The sequence below is a fragment of the Salmo salar genome, chromosome ssa13 (assembly GCF_905237065.1).
Source record: "Salmo salar chromosome ssa13, Ssal_v3.1, whole genome shotgun sequence".
Lineage (NCBI taxonomy): Eukaryota > Metazoa > Chordata > Actinopteri > Salmoniformes > Salmonidae > Salmo > Salmo salar.
This window is the reverse complement of record NC_059454.1, coordinates 1,427,518-1,446,514: the sequence shown is the minus strand read 5'-3', so window position 1 is coordinate 1,446,514 and position 18,997 is coordinate 1,427,518. Positions and strand designations below refer to the sequence as shown.

Here is an 18,997-nt window from a genome sequence, read left to right as displayed (position 1 = left end):
AGGGTTATGGTGGGTTAGTGTTATGGTGGGTTAGTGTCATGGTGGGTTAGGGTTATGGTGGGTTAGGGTTATGGTGGGTTAGTGTTATGGTGGGTTAGTGTTATGGTGGATTAATGTTATGGTGGGTTAGTGTTATGGTGGGTTAGTGTTATGGTGGGTTAGGGATATGGTGGGTTAGTGTTATGGTATGTTAGTGTCATGGTGGGTTAGTGGTATGGTGGGTTAGTGTTATGGTGGGTTAGTGTTATGGTGGGTTAGGGTTAGTGTTATGGTTGGTTAGTGTTATGGTGGGTTAGGGTTAGTGTTATTGTGGGTTAGTGTCATGGTGGGTTAGTGTTATGGTGGGTTAGGGTTATGGTGGGTTAGTGTTATGGTGGGATAGTGTTATGGTGGGTTAGTGTAATGGTGGGTTAGTGTTATGGTGGGTTAATGTTATGGTGGGTTAGTATTAGTATTATGGTGGGTTAGTATTATGGTGGGTTAGTGTTATGGTGGGTTAGGGATAGTATTATGGTTGGTTAGTGTTATGGTGGGTTAGGGTTATGGTGGGTTAGGGTTAGTGTAATGGTGGGTTAGGGTTAGTGTTATGTGTGTTAGGGTTAGTGTTATGGTGGGTTAGTGTTATGGTGGGATGGTGTTATGGTGGGTTAGGGTTAGTGTTATGGTGGGTCAATGTTATGTGGGTTATGGTTAGTGTTATGGTGGGTTACTGTTATGGTGGGTTAGTGTTGTGGTGGGTTAGTGTTATGGTGGGTTAGGGTTAGTGTAATGGTGGGTTACGGTTTGTGTTATGGTGGGTTAGTGTTATGGTGGGTTAGTGTTATGGTGGGTTAGGGTTATGGTGGGTTAGTGTTATGGTTGGTTAGTGTTATGGTGGGTTAGTGTTATGGTGGGTTAGTGTTTTGGTGGGTTAGGGTTATGGTGGGTTAGGGTTATGGTGGGTTAGTGTTATTGTGGTTAGGGTTATGGTGGGTTAGGGTTAGGGTTATGGTGGGTTAGTGTTATGGTGGGTTAGTGTTATGATGGGTTAGGGTTAGTGTTATGATGGGTTAGTGTTATGGTGGGTTAGGGTTAGTGTTATGGTGGGTTAGGGTTATTGTGGGTTAGGGTTATGATTGGTTAGGGGTAGTGTTATGATGGTTTAGTGTTATGGTGGGTTAGTGTTATGGTGGGCTAGTGTTATGGTGGGTTAGGGTTATGGTGGGTTAGGGTTATGGTGGGTTATGGTTATGGTGGGTTAGTGGCATGGTGGGTTAGTGTTATGGTGGGTTATGTTTATGGTGGGTTAGGGTTAGTGTTATGGTGGGTTAGTGTTATAATGGGTTAGTGTTGTGGTGGGTTAGTGTTATGGTGGGTTAGGGATATGATGGGTTAGGGTTATGGTGGGTTGTGTCATGGTGGGTTAGTGTTATGGTGGGTTATGTTTATGGTGGGTTAGGGTTAGCGTTATGGTGGGTTAGTGTTATAATGGGTTAGTGTTGTGGTGGGTTAGTGTTATGGTGGGTTAGGGTTAAGGTGGGTTGGGTTATGGTGGGTTGTGTCATGGTGGGTTAGTGTTATGGTGGGTTATGTTTATGGTGGGTTAGGGTTAGTGTTATGGTGGGTTAGTGTTATAATGGGTTAGTGTTGTGGTGGGTTAGTGTTATGGTGGGTTGTGTCATGGTGGGTTATTGTTATGGTGGGTTATGTTTATGGTGGGTTAGGGTTAGTGTTATGGTGGGTTAGTGTTATAATGGGTTAGTGTTGTGGTGGGTTAGTGTTATGGTGGGTTAGGGTTAGTGTAATGGTGGGTTAGGGTTAGTGTTATGTGTGTTAGGGTTAGTGTTATGGTGGGTTAGTGTTATGGTGGGTTAGTGTTATGGTGGGTTAGGGTTAGTGTTATGGTGGGTCAATGTTATGTGGGTTATGGTTAGTGTTATTGTGGGTTACTGTTATGGTGGGTTAGTGTTGTGGTGGGTTAGTGTTATGGTGGGTTAGGGTTAGTGTAATGGTGGGTTAGGGTTAGTGTTATGGTGGGTTAGTGTTATGGTGGGTTAGTGTTATGGTGGGTTAGGGTTATGGTGGGTTAGTGGTATGGTTGGTTAGTGTTATGGTGGGTTAGTGTTATGGTGGGTTAGTGTTTTGGTGGGTTAGGGGTTATGGTGGGTTAGGGTTATGGTGGGTTAGTGTTATTGGTGGGTTAGGGTTATGGTTGGGTTGGGGTTAGGGTTATGGTGGGTTAGTGTTATGGTGGGTTAGTGTTATGATGGGTTAGGGTTAGTGTTATGGTGGGTTAGTGTTATGGTGGGTTGGGGTTAGTGTTATGGTGGGTTAGGGTTGTTGTGGGTTAGGGTTATGGTTGGTTGGGTAGTGTTATGGTGGGTTGGTGTTATGGTGGGTTAGGGTTAGTGTTATGGTGGGTTAGTGTTATGGTGGGCTAGTGTTATGGTGGGTTAGGGTTATGGTGGGTTAGGGTTATGGTGGGTTAGTGTTATGGTGGGTTAGTGTCATGGTGGGTTAGTGTTATGGTGGGTTATGTTTATGGTGGGTTAGGGTTAGTGTTATGGTGGGTTAGTGTTATAATGGGTTAGTGTTGTGGTGGGTTAGTGTTATGGTGGGTTAGGGATATGATGGGGTAGGGTTATGGTGGGTTGTGTCATGGTGGGTTAGTGTTATGGTGGGTTATGTTTATGGTGGGTTAGGGTTAGCGTTATAGTGGGTTAGTGTTATAATGGGTTAGTGTTATGGTGGGCTAGTGTTATGGTGGGTTAGGGTTATGGTGGGTTAGGGTTATGGTGGGTTAGTGTTATGGTGGGTTAGTGTCATGGTGGGTTAGTGTTATGGTGGGTTATGTTTATGGTGGGTTAGGGTTAGTGTTATGGTGGGTTAGTGTTATAATGGGTTAGTGTTGTGGTGGGTTAGTGTTATGGTGGGTTAGGGATATGATGGGGTAGGGTTATGGTGGGTTGTGTCATGGTGGGTTAGTGTTATGGTGGGTTAGTGTCATGGTGGGTTAGTGTTGTGGTGGGTTAGTGTTATGGTGGGTTAGGGTTAAGGTGGGTTAGGGTTATGGTGGGTTGTGTCATGGTGGGTTAGTGTTATGGTGGGTTAGGGTTAGTGTTATGATGGGTTAGGATTATGGTGGGTTAGTGTTATGGTGGGTTAGTGTTATGGTGGGTTAGGGTTAGTGTTATGATGGGTTAGGATTATGGTGGGTTAGTGTTTTGGTGGGTTAGGGTTATGGTGGGTTAGGGTTATGGTGGGTTAGTGTTATTGTGGGTTAGGGTTATGGTTGGTTAGGGTTAGGGTTATGGTGGGTTAGTGTTATGGTGGGTTAGTGTTATGATGGGTTAGGGTTAGTGTTATGATGGGTTAGTGTTATGGTGGGTTAGGGTTAGTGTTATGGTGGGTTAGGGTTATTGTGGGTTAGGGTTATGATTGGTTGGGGTAGTGTTATGATGGGTTAGTGTTATGGTGGGTTGGGTTAGTGTTATGGTGGGTTAGTGTTATGGTGGGCTAGTGTTATGGTGGGTTAGGGTTATGGTGGGTTAGGGTTATGGTGGGTTAGTGTTATGGTGGGTTAGTGTCATGGTGGGTTAGTGTTATGGTGGGTTATGTTTATGGTGGGTTAGGGTTAGTGTTATGGTGGGTTAGTGTTATAATGGGGTTAGTGTTGTGGTGGGTTAGTGTTATGGTGGGTTAGGGTTATGATGGGGTTAGGGTTATGGTGGGTTGTGTCATGGTGGGTTAGTGTTATGGTGGGTTATGTTTATGGTGGGTTAGGGTTAGCGTTATAGTGGGTTAGTGTTATAATGGGTTAGTGTTGTGGTGGGTTAGTGTTATGGTGGGTTAGGGTTATGGTGGGTTAGGGTTATGGTGGGTTAGTGTTATGGTGGGTTAGTGTCATGGTGGGTTAGTGTTATGGTGGGTTATGTTTATGGTGGGTTAGGGTTAGTGTTATGGTGGGTTAGTGTTATAATGGGTTAGTGTTGTGGTGGGTTAGTGTTATGGTGGGTTAGGGTTATGGTGGGGTAGGGTTATGGTGGGTTGTGTCATGGTGGGTTAGTGTTATGGTGGGTTGTGTCTGGTGGGTTAGTGTTGTGGTGGGTTAGTGTTATGGTGGGTTGGTTAGGGTGGGTTAGGGTTATGGTGGGTTGTGTCATGGTGGGTTAGTGTTATGGTGGGTTAGGGTTAGTGTTATGATGGGTTAGGATTATGGTGGGTTAGTGTTATGGTGGGTTAGTGTTATGGTGGGTTAGGGTTAGTGTTATGGTGGGTTAGGGTTATGGTGGGTTAGTGTTATGGTGGGTTAGTGTTATGGTGGGTTAGGGTTATGGTGGGTTAGTGTGTTATGGTGGGTTAGTGTTGTGGTGGGTTTGGGTTATGGTGGGTTAGTGTTATGATGGGTTAGGGTTATGGTGGGTTAGGGTTATGGTGGGTTATGGTTAGTGTTATGGTGGGTTAGTGTTATGGTGGGTTAGTGTTATGATGGGTTAGGGTTATGGTGGGTTAGGGTTAGTGTTATGGTGGGTTAGTGTCATGGTGGGTTAGGGTTATGGTGGGTTCGTGTTATGCTGGGTTAGTGTTATGGTGGGTTAGTGTTATGGTGGGGTAGGGTTATGGTCGGTTAGTGTTATGGTGGGTTAGTGTCATGGTGGGTTAGGGTTATGTTGGGTTAGGGTTATGGTGGGTTAGTGTTATGGTGGGTTCGTGTTATGCTGGGTTAGTGTTATGGTGGGTTAGTGTTATGGTGGGCTAGTGTTATGGTGGGTCAGGGTTATGGTGGGTTAGGGTTATGGTGGGTTAGTGTTATGGTGGGTTGGGTCGTGGTGGGTTAGTGTTATGGTGGGTTATGTTTATGGTGGGTTAGGGTTAGTGTTATGGTGGGTTAGTGTTATAATGGGTTAGTGTTGTGGTGGGTTAGTGTTATGGTGGGTTAGGGTTATGGTGGGTTAGTGTTATGGTGGGTTTGTGTCATGGTGGGTTAGTGTTATGTGTGGGTTCGTGTTATGCTGGGTTAGTGTTATGGTGGGTTAGTGTTATGGTGGGCTAGTGTTATGGTGGGTTAGGGTTATGGTGGGTTGTGTCATGGTGGGTTAGTGTTATGGTGGGTTATGTTTATGGTAGGTTAGGGTTAGTGTTATGGTGGGTTAGTGTTATAATGGGTTAGTGTTGTGGTGGAGTTAGTGTTATGGTGGGTTAGGGTTAAGGTGGGTTAGGGTTATGGTGGGTTTGTGTCATGGTGGGTTAGTGTTATGGTGGGTTTCGTGTTATGCTGGGTTAGTGTTATGGTGGGTTAGTGTTATGGTGGGCTAGTGTTATGGTGGGTTAGGGTTATGGTGGGTTAGGGTTATGGTGGGTTAGTGTTATGGTGGGGTAGTGTCATGGTGGGTTAGTGTTATGGTGGGTTATGTTTATGGTGGGTTAGGGTTAGTGTTATGGTGGGTTAGTGTTATAATGGGTTAGTGTTGTGGTGGGTTAGTGTTATGGTGGGTTAGGGTTAAGGTGGGTTAAGGTTATGGTGGGTTGTGTCATGGTGGGTTAGTGTTATGGTGGGTTATGTTTATGGTGGGTTAGGGTTGGCGTTATGGTGGGTTAGTGTTATAATGGGTTAGTGTTGTGGTGGGTTAGTGTTATGGTGGGTTAGGGTTAAGGTGGGTTAGGGTTATGGTGGGTTGTGTCATGGTGGGTTAGTGTTATGGTGGGTTAGGGTTAGTGTTATGATGGGTTAGGATTATGGTGGGTTAGTGTTATGTTGGGTTAGTGTTATGGTGGGTTAGGGTTATGGTGGGTTAGTGTGTTATGGTGGGTATGTGTTATGGTGGGTTTGGGTTATGGTGGGTTAGTGTTATGATGGGTTAGGGTTATGGTGGGTTAGGGTTATGGTGGGTTATGGTTAGTGTTATGGTGGGTTAGTGTTATGGTGGGTTAGTGTTATGATGGGTTAGGGTTATGGTGGATTAGGGTTAGTGTTATGGTGGGTTAGTGTTATGGTGGGTTAGTGTTATGGCGGGTTGGGGTTATGGTGGGTTAGGGTTAGTGTTATGGTGGGTTAGTGTCATGGTGGGTTAGGGTTATGGTGGGTTCGTGTTATGGTGGGTTAGTGTTATGGTGGGTTAGTGTTATGGTGGGGTTAGGGTTATGGTGGGTTAGTGTTATGGTGGGTTAGTGTCATGGTGGGTTAGGGTTATGGTGGGTTAGGGTTATGGTGGGTTAGTGTTATGGTGGGTTAGTGTTATGGTGGGTTAGTGTTATGGTGGGTTAGTGTTATGGTGGGTTAGTGTTATGGTGGGTTGGGGTTATGGTGGGTTAGTGTTGTGGTGTGTTAGTGTGGTGGGTTAGTGTCATGGTGGGTTAGTGTTATGGTGGGTTAGTGTTATGGTGGGTTAGGGTTAGTGTTATGGTTGGTTAGTGTTATGGTGGGTTAGGGTTAGTGTTATTGTGGGTTAGTGTCATGGTGGGTTAGTGTTATGGTGGGTTAGGGTTATGGTGGGTTAGTGTTATGGTGGGATAGTGTTATGGTGGGTTAGTGTAATGGTGGGTTAGTGTTATGGTGGGTTAATGTTATGGTGGGTTAGTATTAGTATTATGGTGGGTTAGTATTATGGTGGGTTAGTGTTATGGTGGGTTAGTGTTATGGTGGGTTAGGGATAGTATTATGGTTGGTTAGTGTTATGGTGGGTTAGGGTTATGGTGGGTTAGGGTTAGTGTAATGGTGGGTTAGGGTTAGTGTTATGTGTGTTAGGGTTAGTGTTATGGTGGGTTACTGTTATGGTGGGTTAGTGTTGTGGTGGGTTAGTGTTATGGTGGGTTAGGGTTAGTGTAATGGTGGGTTAGGGTTTGTGTTATGGTGGGTTAGTGTTATGGTGGGTTAGTGTTATGGTGGGTTAGGGTTATGGTGGGTTAGTGTTATGGTTGGTTAGTGTTATGGTGGGTTAGTGTTATGGTGGGTTAGTGTTTTGGTGGGTTAGGGTTATGGTGGGTTGGGTTATGGTGGGTTAGTGTTATTGTGGGTTGGGGTTATGGTGGGTTAGGGTTAGGGTTATGGTGGGTTAGTGTTATGGTGGGTTAGTGTTATGGTGGGTTAGGGTTAGTGTTGTGGTGGGTTAGTGTTATGGTGGGTTTAGGGTTAGTGTTATGGTGGGTTAGGGTTATTGTGGGTTAGGGTTATGATTGGTTAGGGGTAGTGTTATGATGGTTTAGTGTTATGGTGGGTTAGTGTTATGGTGGGCTAGTGTTATGGTGGGTTAGGGTTATGGTGGGTTAGGGTTATGGTGGGTTAGTGTTATGGTGGGTTAGTGGCATGGTGGGTTAATGTTATGGTGGGTTATGTTTATGGTGGGTTAGGGTTAGTGTTATGGTGGGTTAGTGTTATAATGGGTTAGTGTTGTGGTGGGTTAGTGTTATGGTGGGTTAGGGTTAAGGTGGGTTAGGGTTATGGTGGGTTGTGTCATGGTGGGTTAGTGTTATGGTGGGTTAGGGTTAGTGTTATGATGGGTTAGGATTATGGTGGGTTAGTGTTATGGTGGGTTAGTGTTATGGTGGGTTAGGGTTAGTGTTATGGTGGGTTAGGGGTTATGGTGGGTTAGTGTTATGGTGGGTTAGTGTTATGGTGGGTTAGGGTTATGGTGGGTTAGTGTGTCATGGTGGGTTAGTGTTATGGTGGGATTGGGTTATGGTGGGTTAGTGTTATGATGGGTTAGTGTTATGGTGGGGTAGTGTCATGGTGGGTTAGTGTTATGGTGGGTTATGTTTATGGTGGGTTAGGGTTAGTGTTATGGTGGGTTAGTGTTATAATGGGTTAGTGTTGTGGTGGGTTAGTGTTATGGTGGGTTAGGGTTAAGGTGGGTTAGGGTTATGGTGGGTTTGTGTCATGGTGGGTTGGTGTTATGGTGGGTTAGTGTTATGGTGGGTTAGGTGGTTTGGTGGGTTAGGGTGGGTTGTGGTGGGTTAGTGGGGTGGGTTATGGTGGGTTAGTGTTATGGTGGGTTAGTGTTATGGTGGGTTGGGTTGTGTTATGGTGGGTTAGGAGTTATGGTGGGTTGGGGTTGTGGTGGGTTAGTGTTATGGTGGGTTGAGTGTTATGGTGGGTTAGTGTTATGGTGGGTTGGTGTTATGGTGGGTTTGTGTTATGGTGGGTTAGTGTTATGGTGGGTTAGTGTTATGGTGGGTTAGGGTTATGGTGGGGTTAGTGTTATGGTGGGTTAGTGTTATGGTGGGTTAGTGTTATGGTGGGTTAGTGTTATGATGGGTTAGGGTTATGGTGGGTTAGGGTTATGGTGGGTTAGTGTTATGGTGGGTTAGTGTTATGGTGGGTTAGTGTTTGGTGGGTTAGTGTTATGGTGGGTTAGGGTTATGGTGGGTTAGTGTTATGGTGGGTTAGTGTCATGGTGGGTTGGTGTTGTGGTGGGTTTAGGTGTTATGGTGGGGTTAGTGTTATGGTGGGTTAGTGTTATGGTGGGTTAGTGTTATGGTGGGTTAGTGTTATGGTGGGTTAGTGTTATGGTGGGTTAGGAGGTTATGGTGGGTTAGTGTTGTGGTGGGTTAGTGTTATGGTGGGTTAGTGTTATGGTGGGTTAGTGTTATGGTGGGTTGGTGTTATGGTAGGTTAGTGTTATGGTGGGTTAGTGGTTATGGTGGGTTAGTGTTATGGTGGGTTGGGGTTATGGTGGGTTGTGTTATGGTGGGTTAGTGTTATGGTGGGTTAGTGTTATGGTGGGTTAGTGTTATGGTGGGTTAGTGTTATGGTGGGTTAGGGTTATGGTGGGTTAGTGTTATGGTGGGTTAGTGTTATGGTGGGTTCGTGTTATGGTGGGTTAGTGTTATGGTGGGTTAGTGTTATGGTGGGTTAGTGTTATGGTGGGTTAGGGTTTGGTGGGTTAGTGTTATGGTGGGTTAGTGTTATGGTGGGTTAGTGTTATGGTGGGTTGAGTGTTATGGTGGGTTAGGGTTATGGTGGGTTGGTGTTATGGTGGGTTAGTGTTATGGTGGGTTAGTGTTATGGTGGGTTAGGTGTTATGGTGGGTTAGTGTTATGGTGGGTTAGTGTTATGGTAGGGTTAGTGTTATGGTGGGTTAGTGTTATGGTGGGTTAAGGGTTATGGTGGGTTGTGTCATGGTGGGTTAGTGTTATGGTGGGTTGGTGTTATGGTGGGTTAGGGTTTGTTATGGTGGGTTAGTGTTATAGTGGGTTGGTGTTGTGGTGGGTTAGTGTTATGGTGGGTTAGGGTTATGGTGGGTTAGGGTTATGGTGGGTTGGTGTCATGGTGGGTTAGTGTTATGGTGGGTTAGTGTTTATGGTGGGTTAGGGTTGGTGTTATGGTGGGTTAGTGTTATAGTGGGTTAGTGTTGTGGTGGGTTAGTGTTATGGTGGGTTGGGGTTATGGTGGGTTGGTGTTATGGTGGGTTAGTGTTATGGTGGGGTTAGTGTTATGGTGGGTTAGGTTTGGTGTTATGGTGGGTTAGGGTTATGGTGGGTTAGGGTTAGTGTTATGGTGGGTTAGTGTTATGGTGGGTTAGTGTTGTGGTGGGGTTAGTGTTATGGTGGGGTTAGTGTTATGGTGGTTGGTGTTATGGTGGAGTTTAGTGTTATGGTGGGTTAGTGTTATGGTGGGTTGGGTGTTATGGTGGGTTAGTGTTATGGTGGGTTGGGGTTAGTGTTGTGGTGGAGTTAGTGTTATGGTGGGTTAGGGTTTATGGTGGGTTGTGGGTTAGTGTTGGGGTTAGTGTTATGGTGGGTTAGTGTTATGGTGGGTTAGTGTTGTGGTGGGTTAGTGTTATGGTGGGTTAGGGTTATGGTGGGTTAGGGTTATGGTGGGTTTGTGTCATGGTGGGTTAGTGTTTGGTGGGTTGGTGTTGTGGTGGGTTGGGTTAGTGTTATGGTGGGTTAGGGTTATGGTGGGGTTAGTGTTGGTGGTGGGGTTAGTGTTATGGTGGGTTGGGGTTAGTGTTATGGGTTGGGTTTATGGTGGGTTGTGTTATGGTGGGTTAGTGTTATGGTGGGTTGGGTTGTGTTATGGTGGGTTAGTGTGTTATGGTGGGTTAGTGTTGTGGTGGGTTAGGGTTATGGTGGGTTGGGGTGTTATGGTGGGTTAGGGTTATGGTGGTTGTGGGTTAGGGTTATGGTGGGTTAGTGTTATGGTGGGTTAGTGTTATGGTGGGTTAGTGTTATGGTGGGTTAGGGTTATGGTATGGTTGGGTTAGTGTTATGGTGGGGGTTAGTGTCATGGTGGGTTAGGGTTAGTGGTGGGTTCGTGTTATGGTGGGTTGGTGTTGTGGTGGGTTAGTGTTGTGGTGGGGGTAGGGTTATGGTGGGTTAGTGTTATGGTGGGTTAGTGTCATGGTGGGTTAGGGGTTATGTTGGGTTAGGGTTGTGGTGGGTTAGTGTTATGGTGGGTTCGTGTTATGCTGGGTTAGTGTTATGGTGGGTTAGTGTTATGGTGGGCTAGTGTTATGGTGGGTCGGGGTTATGGTGGGTTGGGGTTATGGTGGGTTAGAGCAATGGTGGGTTAGTGTTATGGTGGGTTAGTGTTATGGTGGGTTGGAGTTATGGTGGGTTGGGGTTATGGTGGGTTAGTGTTATGGTGGATTTGGGTAAGTGTTATGGTGGGTTAGGGTTATGGTGGGTTAGTGTTAGTATTATGGTGGGTTAGTATTATGGTGGGTTAGTGTTATGGTGGGTTAGTGTTAGTGTTATGGTGGGTTAGTGTTATGGTGGGTTAGTGTTATGGTGGGTTAGTGTTATGGTGGGATAGTGTTATGGTGGGATAGTGTTATGGTGGGTTGGTGTAATGGTGGGTTAGTGTTGTGGTGGGTTAATGTTATGGTGGGTTAGTATTAGTATTATGGTGGGTTAGTATTATGGTGGGTTAGTGTTATGGTGGGTTAGTGTTATGGTGGGTTAGTGTTATGGTGGGATAGTGTTATGGTGGGATAGTGTTATGGTGGGTTAGTGTAATGGTGGTTTAGTGTTATGGTGGGTTAATGTTGTGGTGGGTTAGTTAGTATTATGGTGGGTTAGTATTATGGTGGGTTAGTGTTATGGTGGGTTAGTGTTGTGGTGGGTTAGGGATAGTATTATGGTTGGTTAGTGTTATGGTGGGTTAGGGTTATGGGGGTTGGGTTAGTGTAATGGTGGGTTGGGGTTAGTGTTAGTGTGTTAGGGTTAGTGTTATGGTGGGTTAGTGTTATGGTGGGTTAGTGTTATGGTGGGTTAGGGTTAGTGTTATGGTGGGTCAATGTTATGTGGGTTATGGTTAGTGTTATGGTGGGTTAGTGTTATGGTGGGTTAGTGTTGTGGTGGGTTAGTGTTATGGTGGGTTGGGGTTAGTGTAATGGTGGGTTAGGGTTAGTGTTATGGTGGGGTTAGTGTTATGGTGGGTTAGTGTTATGGTGGGTTAGGGTTATGGTGGGTTAGTGTTATGGTTGGTTAGTGTTATGGTGGGTTAGTGTTATGGTGGGTTAGTGTTTTGGTGGGTTAGGGTTATGGTGGGTTAGGGTTATGGTGGGTTAGTGTTATTGTGGGTTAGGGTTATGGTGGGTTAGGGTTAGGGTTATGGTGGGGTTAGTGTTATGGTGGGTTAGTGTTATGATGGGTTAGGAGTTAGTGTTATGATGGGTTAGTGTTATGGTGGGTAGGGTTAGTGTTATGGTGGGTTAGGGTTATTTTGGGTTAGGGTTATGATTGGTTAGGGGTAGTGTTATGATGGGTTAGTGTTATGGTGGGTTAGGGTTAGTGTTATGGTGGGTTAGTGTTATGGTGGGCTATTTTTATGGTGGGTTAGGGTTATGGTGGGTTAGGGTTATGGTGGGTTAGTGTTATGGTGGGTTAGTGTCATGGTGGGTTAGTGTTATGGTGGGTTATGTTTATGGTGGGTTAGGGTTAGTGTTATGGTGGGTTAGTGTTATAATGGGTTAGTGTTGTGGTGGGTTAGTGTTATGGTGGGTTAGGGTTATGATGGGTTAGGGTTATGGTGGGTTTGTGTCATGGTGGGTTAGTGTTATGGTGGGTTATGTTTATGGTGAGGTTAGGGTTAGCGTTATGGTGGGTTAGTGTTATAATGCGTTAGTGTTGTGGTGGGTTAGTGTTATGGTGGGTTAGGGTTAAGGTGGGTTAGGGTTATGGTGGGTTTGTGTCATGGTGGGTTAGTGTTATGGTGGGTTATGTTTATGGTGGGTTAGGGTTAGTGTTATGGTGGGTTAGTGTTATAATGAGGTTAGTGTTGTGGTGGGTTTGTGTTATGGTGGGTTAGGGTTAAGGTGGGTTAGGGTTATGGTGGGTTGTGTCATGGTGGGTTAGTGTTATGGTGGGTTAGGGATAGTGTTATGATGGGTTAGGATTATGGTGGGTTAGTGTTATGGTGGGTTAGTGTTATGGTGGGTTAGGGTTAGTGTTATGATGGGTTAGGGTTATGGTGGGTTAGTGTTAGTATTATGGTGGGTTAGTATTATGGTGGGTTACTGTTATGGTGGGTTTGGGTAAGTGTTATGGTGGGTTTGGGTTATGGTGGGTTAGTGTTAGTATTATGGTGGGTTAGTATTATGGTGGGTTAGTGTTATGGTGGGATAGTGTTATGGTGGGTTGGTGTAATGGTGGGTTAGGGTTATGTTGGGTTAGGGTTATGGTGGGTTAGTGTTATGGTGGGTTCGTGTTGTGCTGGGTTGCGTGTTATGGTGGGTTAGTGTTATGGTGGGCTAGTGTTGTGTGGGTCAGGGTTATGGTGGGTTAGGGTTATGGTGGGTTAGAGCTATGGTGGGTTAGTGTTATGGTGGGCTAGTGTTATGGTGGGTTAGGGTTATGGTGGGTTAGGGTTATGGTGGGTTAGTGTTATGGTGGGTTAGTGTCATGGTGGGTTAGTGTTATGGTGGGTTATGTTTATGGTGGGTTAGGGTTAGTGTTATGGTGGGTTAGTGTTATAATGGGTTAGTGTTGTGGTGGGTTAGTGTTATGGTGGGTTAGGGATATGATGGGTTAGGGTTATGGTGGGTTGTGTCATGGTGGGTTAGTGTTATGGTGGGTTATGTTTATGGTGGGTTAGGGTTAGTGTTATGGTGGGTTAGTGTTATAATGGGTTAGTGTTGTGGTGGGTTAGTGTTATGGTGGGTTAGGGTTATGATGGGTTAGGGTTATGGTGGGGTGTCATGGTGGGTTAGTGTTATGGTGGGTTATGTTTATGGTGGGTTAGGGTTAGCGTTATGGTGGGTTAGTGTTATAATGCGTTAGTGTTGTGGTGGGTTAGTGTTATGGTGGGTTAGGGTTAAGGTGGGTTAGGGTTATGGTGGGTTGTGTCATGGTGGGTTAGTGTTATGGTGGGTTATGTTTATGGTGGGTTAGGGTTAGTGTTATGGTGGGTTAGTGTTATAATGGGTTAGTGTTGTGGTGGGTTTGTGTTATGGTGGGTTAGGGTTAAGGTGGGTTAGGGTTATGGTGGGTTGTGTCATGGTGGGTTAGTGTTATGGTGGGTTAGTGTTATGGTGGGTTAGGGTTAGTGTTATGATGGGTTAGGATTATGGTGGGTTAGTGTTATGGTGGGTTAGTGTTATGGTGGGTTAGGGTTATGGTGGGTTAGTGTGTTATGGTGGGTTAGTGTTATGGTGGGTTTGGGTTATGGTGGGTTAGTGTTATGATGGGTTAGGGTTATGGTGGGTTAGGGTTATCGTGGGTTATGGTTAGTGTTATGGTGGGTTAGTGTTATGGTGGGTTAGTGTTATGATGGGTTAGGGTTATGGTGGGTTAGGGTTAGTGTTATGGTGGGTTAGTGTCATGGTGGGTTAGGGTTATGGTGGGTTCGTGTTATGGTGGGTTAGTGTTATGGTGGGCTAGTGTTTGTGGGTCGGGGTTATGGTGGGTTAGGGTTATGGTGGGTTAGAGCTATGGTGGGTTAGTGTTATGGTGGGTTAGTGTTATGATGGTTTAGGGTTATGGTGGGTTGGGGTTATGGTGGGTTAGTGTTATGGCGGGTTTGGGTAAGTGTTATGGTGGGTTAGGGTTATGGTGGGTTAGTGTTAGTATTATGGTGGGTTAGTATTATGGTGGGTTAGTGTTATGGTGGGTTTGGGTAAGTGTTATGGTGGGTTAGGGTTATGGTGGGTTAGTGTTAGTATTATGGTGGGTTAGTGTTATGGTGGGTTAGTGTTATGGTGGGATAGTGTTATGGTGGGTTAGTGTAATGGTGGGTTAGGGGTTATGTTGGGTTAGGGTTGTGGTGGGTTAGTGTTATGGTGGGTTCGTGTTATGCTGGGTTAGTGTTATGGTGGGTTAGTGTTATGGTGGGCTAGTGTTATGTGGGTCAGGGTTATGGTGGGTTAGGGTTATGGTGGGTTAGAGCTATGGTGGGTTAGTGTTATGGTGGGTTAGTGTTATGGTGGGTTAGTGTTATGGTGGGTTGGGGTTGTGGTAGGTTAGTGTTATGGTGGGTTTGGGTAAGTGTTATGGTGGGTTAGGGTTATGGTGGGTTAGTGTTAGTATTATGGTGGGTTAGTATTATGGTGGGTTAGTGTTATGGTGGGTTTGGGTAAGTGTTATGGTGGGTTAGGGTTATGGTGGGTTAGTGTTGGTATTATGGTGGGTTAGTATTATGGTGGGTTAGTGTTATGGTGGGATAGTGTTATGGTGGGTTAGTGTAATGGTGGGTTAGGGTTATGTTGGGTTAGGGTTATGGTGGGTTAGTGTTATGGTGGGTTCGTGTTATGCTGGGTTAGTGTTATGGTGGGTTAGTGTTATGGTGGGCTAGTGTTGTGTGGGTCGGGGTTATGGTGGGTTAGGGTTGTGGTGGGTTAGAGCTATGGTGGGTTAGTGTTATGGTGGGTTAGTGTTATGGTGGGTTAGTGTTATGGTGGGTTAGGGTTATGGTGGGTTAGTGTTATGGTGGGTTTGGGTAAGTGTTATGGTGGGTTAGGGTTGTGGTGTGTTAGTGTTAGTATTATGGTGGGTTAGTGTTATGGTGGGTTGTTGTTATGGTGGGTTAGTGTTATGGTGGCATAGTGTTATGGTGGGTTAGTGTTATGGTGGGTTAGTGTAATGGTGGGTTAGTGTTATGGTGGGTTAAAGTTATGGTGGGTTAGTATTAGTATTATGGTGGGTTAGTATTATGGTGGGTTAGTGTTATGGTTTGTTAGTGTTATGGTGGGTTGGGGTTAGTGTTATGGTTGGTTAGTGTTATGGTGGGTTAGGGTTATGTGGGTTATGGTTAGTGTTATGGTGGGTTAGTGTTATGGTGGGTTAGTGTTGTGGTGGGTTAGTGTTATGGTGGGGTTGGGTTGGTGTAATGGTGGGTTGGGTTTAGTGTTATGGTGGGTTAGTGTTATGGTGGGTTTTGTTTATGGTGGGTTAGGGTTAGTGTTATGGTGGGTTAGTGTTATAATGGGTTAGTGTTGTGGTGGGTTAGTGTTATGGTGGGTTAGGGATATGGTGGGTTAGGGTTATGGTGGGTTGTGTCATGGTGGGTTAGTGTTATGGTGGGTTATGTTTATGGTGGGTTAGGGTTAGCGTTATGGTGGGTTAGTGTTATAGTGGGTTAGTGTTGTGTTGGGTTAGTGTTATGGTGGGTTAGGGTTATGTGGGTTAGGGTTATGGTGGGTTGTGTCATGGTGGGTTAGTGTTATGGTGGGTTATGTTTATGGTGGGTTAGGGTTAGTGTTATGGTGGGTTAGTGTTATAATGGGTTAGTGTTGTGGTGGGTTAGTGTTATGGTGGGTTAGGGTTATGATGGGTTAGGGTTATGGTGGGTTTGTGTCATGGTGGGTTAGTGTTATGGTAGGGTTATGTTTATGGTGGGTTAGGGTTAGCGTTATGGTGGGTTAGTGTTATAATGCGTTAGTGTTGTGGTGGGTTAGTGTTATGGTGGGTTAAGGTTAAGGTGGGTTAGGGTTATGGTGGGTTGTGTCATGGTGGGTTAGTGTTATGGTGGGTTATGTTTATGGTGGGTTAGGGTTAGTGTTATGGTGGGTTAGTGTTATAATGGGTTAGTGTTGTGGTGGGTTTGTGTTATGGTGGGTTAGGGTTAAGGTGGGTTAGGGTTATGGTGGGTTGTGTAATGGTGGGTTAGTGTTATGGTGGGTTAGCGATAGTGTTATGATGGGTTAGGATTATGGTGGGTTAGTGTTATGGTGGGTTAGTGTTATGGTGGGTTAGGGTTAGTGTTATGATGGGTTAGGGTTATGGTGGGTTAGTGTTAGTATTATGGTGGGGTTAGTGTTATGGTGGGTTAGTGTTATGGTGGGTTTGGGAGTGTTATGGTGGGGTTAGGGTTATGGTGGGTTAGTGTTAGTATTATGGTGGGTTAGTATTATGGTGGGTTAGTGTTATGGTGGGATAGTGTTATGGTGGGTTAGTGTAATGGTGGGTTAGGGTTATGTTGGGTTAGGGTTATGGTGGGTTAGTGTTATGGTGGGTTCGTGTTATGCTGGGTTAGTGTTATGGTGGGTTAGTGTTATGGTGGGCTAGTGTTATGTAGGTCAGGGTTATGGTGGGTTAGGGTTATGGTGGGTTAGAGCTATGGTGGGTTAGTGTTATGGTGGGCTAGTGTTATGGTGGGTTAGGGTTATGGTGGGTTAGGGTTATGGTGGGTTAGTGTTATGGTGGGTTAGTGTCATGGTGGGTTAGTGTTATGGTGGGTTATGTTTATGGTGGGTTAGGGTTAGTGTTATGGTGGGTTAGTGTTATAATGGGTTAGTGTTGTGGTGGGTTAGTGTTATGGTGGGTTAGGGATATGATGGGTTAGTGTTATGGTGGGTGTGTCATGGTGGGTTAGTGTTGTGGTGGGTTATGTTTATGGTGGGTTGGGGTTAGTGTTATGGTGGGTTAGTGTTATAATGGGTTAGTGTTGTGGTGGGTTAGTGTTATGGTGGGTTAGGGTTATGATGGGTTAGGGTTATGGTGGGGTGTCATGGTGGGTTAGTGTTATGGTGGGTTATGTTTATGGTGGGTTAGGGTTAGCGTTATGGTGGGTTAGTGTTATAATGCGTTAGTGTTGTGGTGGGTTAGTGTTATGGTGGGGTTAGGGTTAAGGTGGGTTAGGGTTATGGTGGGTTTGTGTCATGGTGGGTTAGTGTTATGGTGGGTTATGTTTATGGTGGGTTAGGGGTTAGTGTTATGGTGGAGTTAGTGTTATAATGGGTTAGTGTTGTGGTGGGTTTGTGTTATGGTGGGTTAGGGTTAAGGTGGGTTAGGGTTATGGTGGGTTGTGTCATGGTGGGTTAGTGTTATGGTGGGTTAGTGTTATGGTGGGTTAGGGTTAGTGTTATGATGGGTTAGGATTATGGTGGGTTAGTGTTATGGTGGGTTAGTGTTATGGTGGGTTAGGGTTATGGTGGGTTAGTGTGTTATGGTGGGTTAGTGTTATGGTGGGTTTGGGTTATGGTGGGTTAGTGTTATGATGGGTTAGGGTTATGGTGGGTTAGGGTTATCGTGGGTTATGGTTAGTGTTATGGTGGGTTAGTGTTATGGTGGGTTAGTGTTATGATGGGTTAGGGTTATGGTGGGTTAGGGTTAGTGTTATGGTGGGTTAGTGTCATGGTGGGTTAGGGTTATGGTGGGTTCGTGTTATGGTGGGTTAGTGTTATGGTGGGCTAGTGTTATGTGGGTCAGGGTTATGGTGGGTTAGGGTTATGGTGGGTTAGAGCTATGGTGGGTTAGTGTTATGGTGGGTTAGTGTTATGATGGTTTAGGGTTATGGTGGGTTAGGGTTATGGTGGGTTAGTGTTATGGCGGGTTTGGGTAAGTGTTATGGTGGGTTAGGGTTATGGTGGGTTAGTGTTAGTATTATGGTGGGTTAGTATTATGGTGGGTTAGTGTTATGGTGGGTTTGGGTAAGTGTTATGGTGGGTTAGGGTTATGGTGGGTTAGTGTTAGTATTATGGTGGGTTAGTATTATGGTGGGTTAGTGTTATGGTGGGATAGTGTTATGGTGGGTTAGTGTAATGGTGGGTTAGGGTTATGTTGGGTTAGGGTTGTGGTGGGTTAGTGTTATGGTGGGTTCGTGTTATGCTGGGGTTAGTGTTATGGTGGGTTGAGTGTTATGGTGGGCTAGTGTTATGTGGGTCAGGGTTGTGGTGGGTTAGGGTTATGGTGGGTTAGAGCTATGGTGGGTTAGTGTTATGGTGGGTTAGTGTTATGGTGGGTTAGTGTTATGGTGGGTTAGGGTTATGGTGGGTTAGTGTTATGGTGGGTTTGGGTAAGTGTTATGGTGGGTTAGGGTTATGGTGGGTTAGTGTTAGTATTATGGTGGGTTAGTGTTATGGTGGGTTAGTGTTATGGTGGGTTTGGGTAAGTGTTATGGTGGGTTAGGGTTATGGTGGGTTAGTGTTAGTATTATGGTGGGTTAGTATTATGGTGGGTTAGTGTTATGGTGGGATAGTGTTATGGTGGGTTAGTGTAATGGTGGGTTAGGGTTATGTTGGGTTAGGGTTATGGTGGGTTAGTGTTATGGTGGGTTCGTGTTATGGTGGGTTAGTGTTATGGTGGGTTAGTGTTATGGTGGGCTAGTGTTATGGTGGGTCAGGGTTATGGTGGGTTAGGGTTATGGTGGGTTAGAGCTATGGTGGGTTAGTGTTATGGTGGGTTAGTGTTATGGTGGGTTAGTGTTATGGTGGGTTAGGGTTATGGTGGGTTAGTGTTATGGTGGGTTTGGGTAAGTGTTATGGTGGGTTAGGGTTGTGGTGTGTTAGTGTTAGTATTATGGTGGGTTAGTGTTATGGTGGGTTAGTGTTATGGTGGGTTAGTGTTATGGTGGATAGTGTTATGGTGGGATAGTGTTATGGTGGGTTAGTGTAATGGTGGGTTAGTGTTATGGTGGGTTAGGGTTATGGTGGGTTAGGGTTAGTGTTATGGTGGGTTAGTGTTATGGTGGGTTAGTGTTATGGTTTGTTAGTGTTATGGTGGGTTGGGTAGTGTTATGGTGGGTTAGTGTTATGGTGGGTTAGGGTTATGTGGGTTATGGTTAGTGTTATGGTGGGTTAGTGTTATGGTGGGTTAGTGTTGTGGTGGGTTAGTGTTATGGTGGGTTAGGGTTAGTGTAATG

At 45.4% G+C, this 18,997-nt stretch overlaps 1 protein-coding gene across 1 annotated transcript in view; it reads left to right on the top strand.

The window, feature by feature from the left end:
• The window catches only part of LOC106566305 (nerve growth factor), a 178,080-nt gene that overhangs the window by 55,086 nt on the left and 103,997 nt on the right, over nucleotides 1–18,997 (top strand). The window lies entirely within an intron of this gene.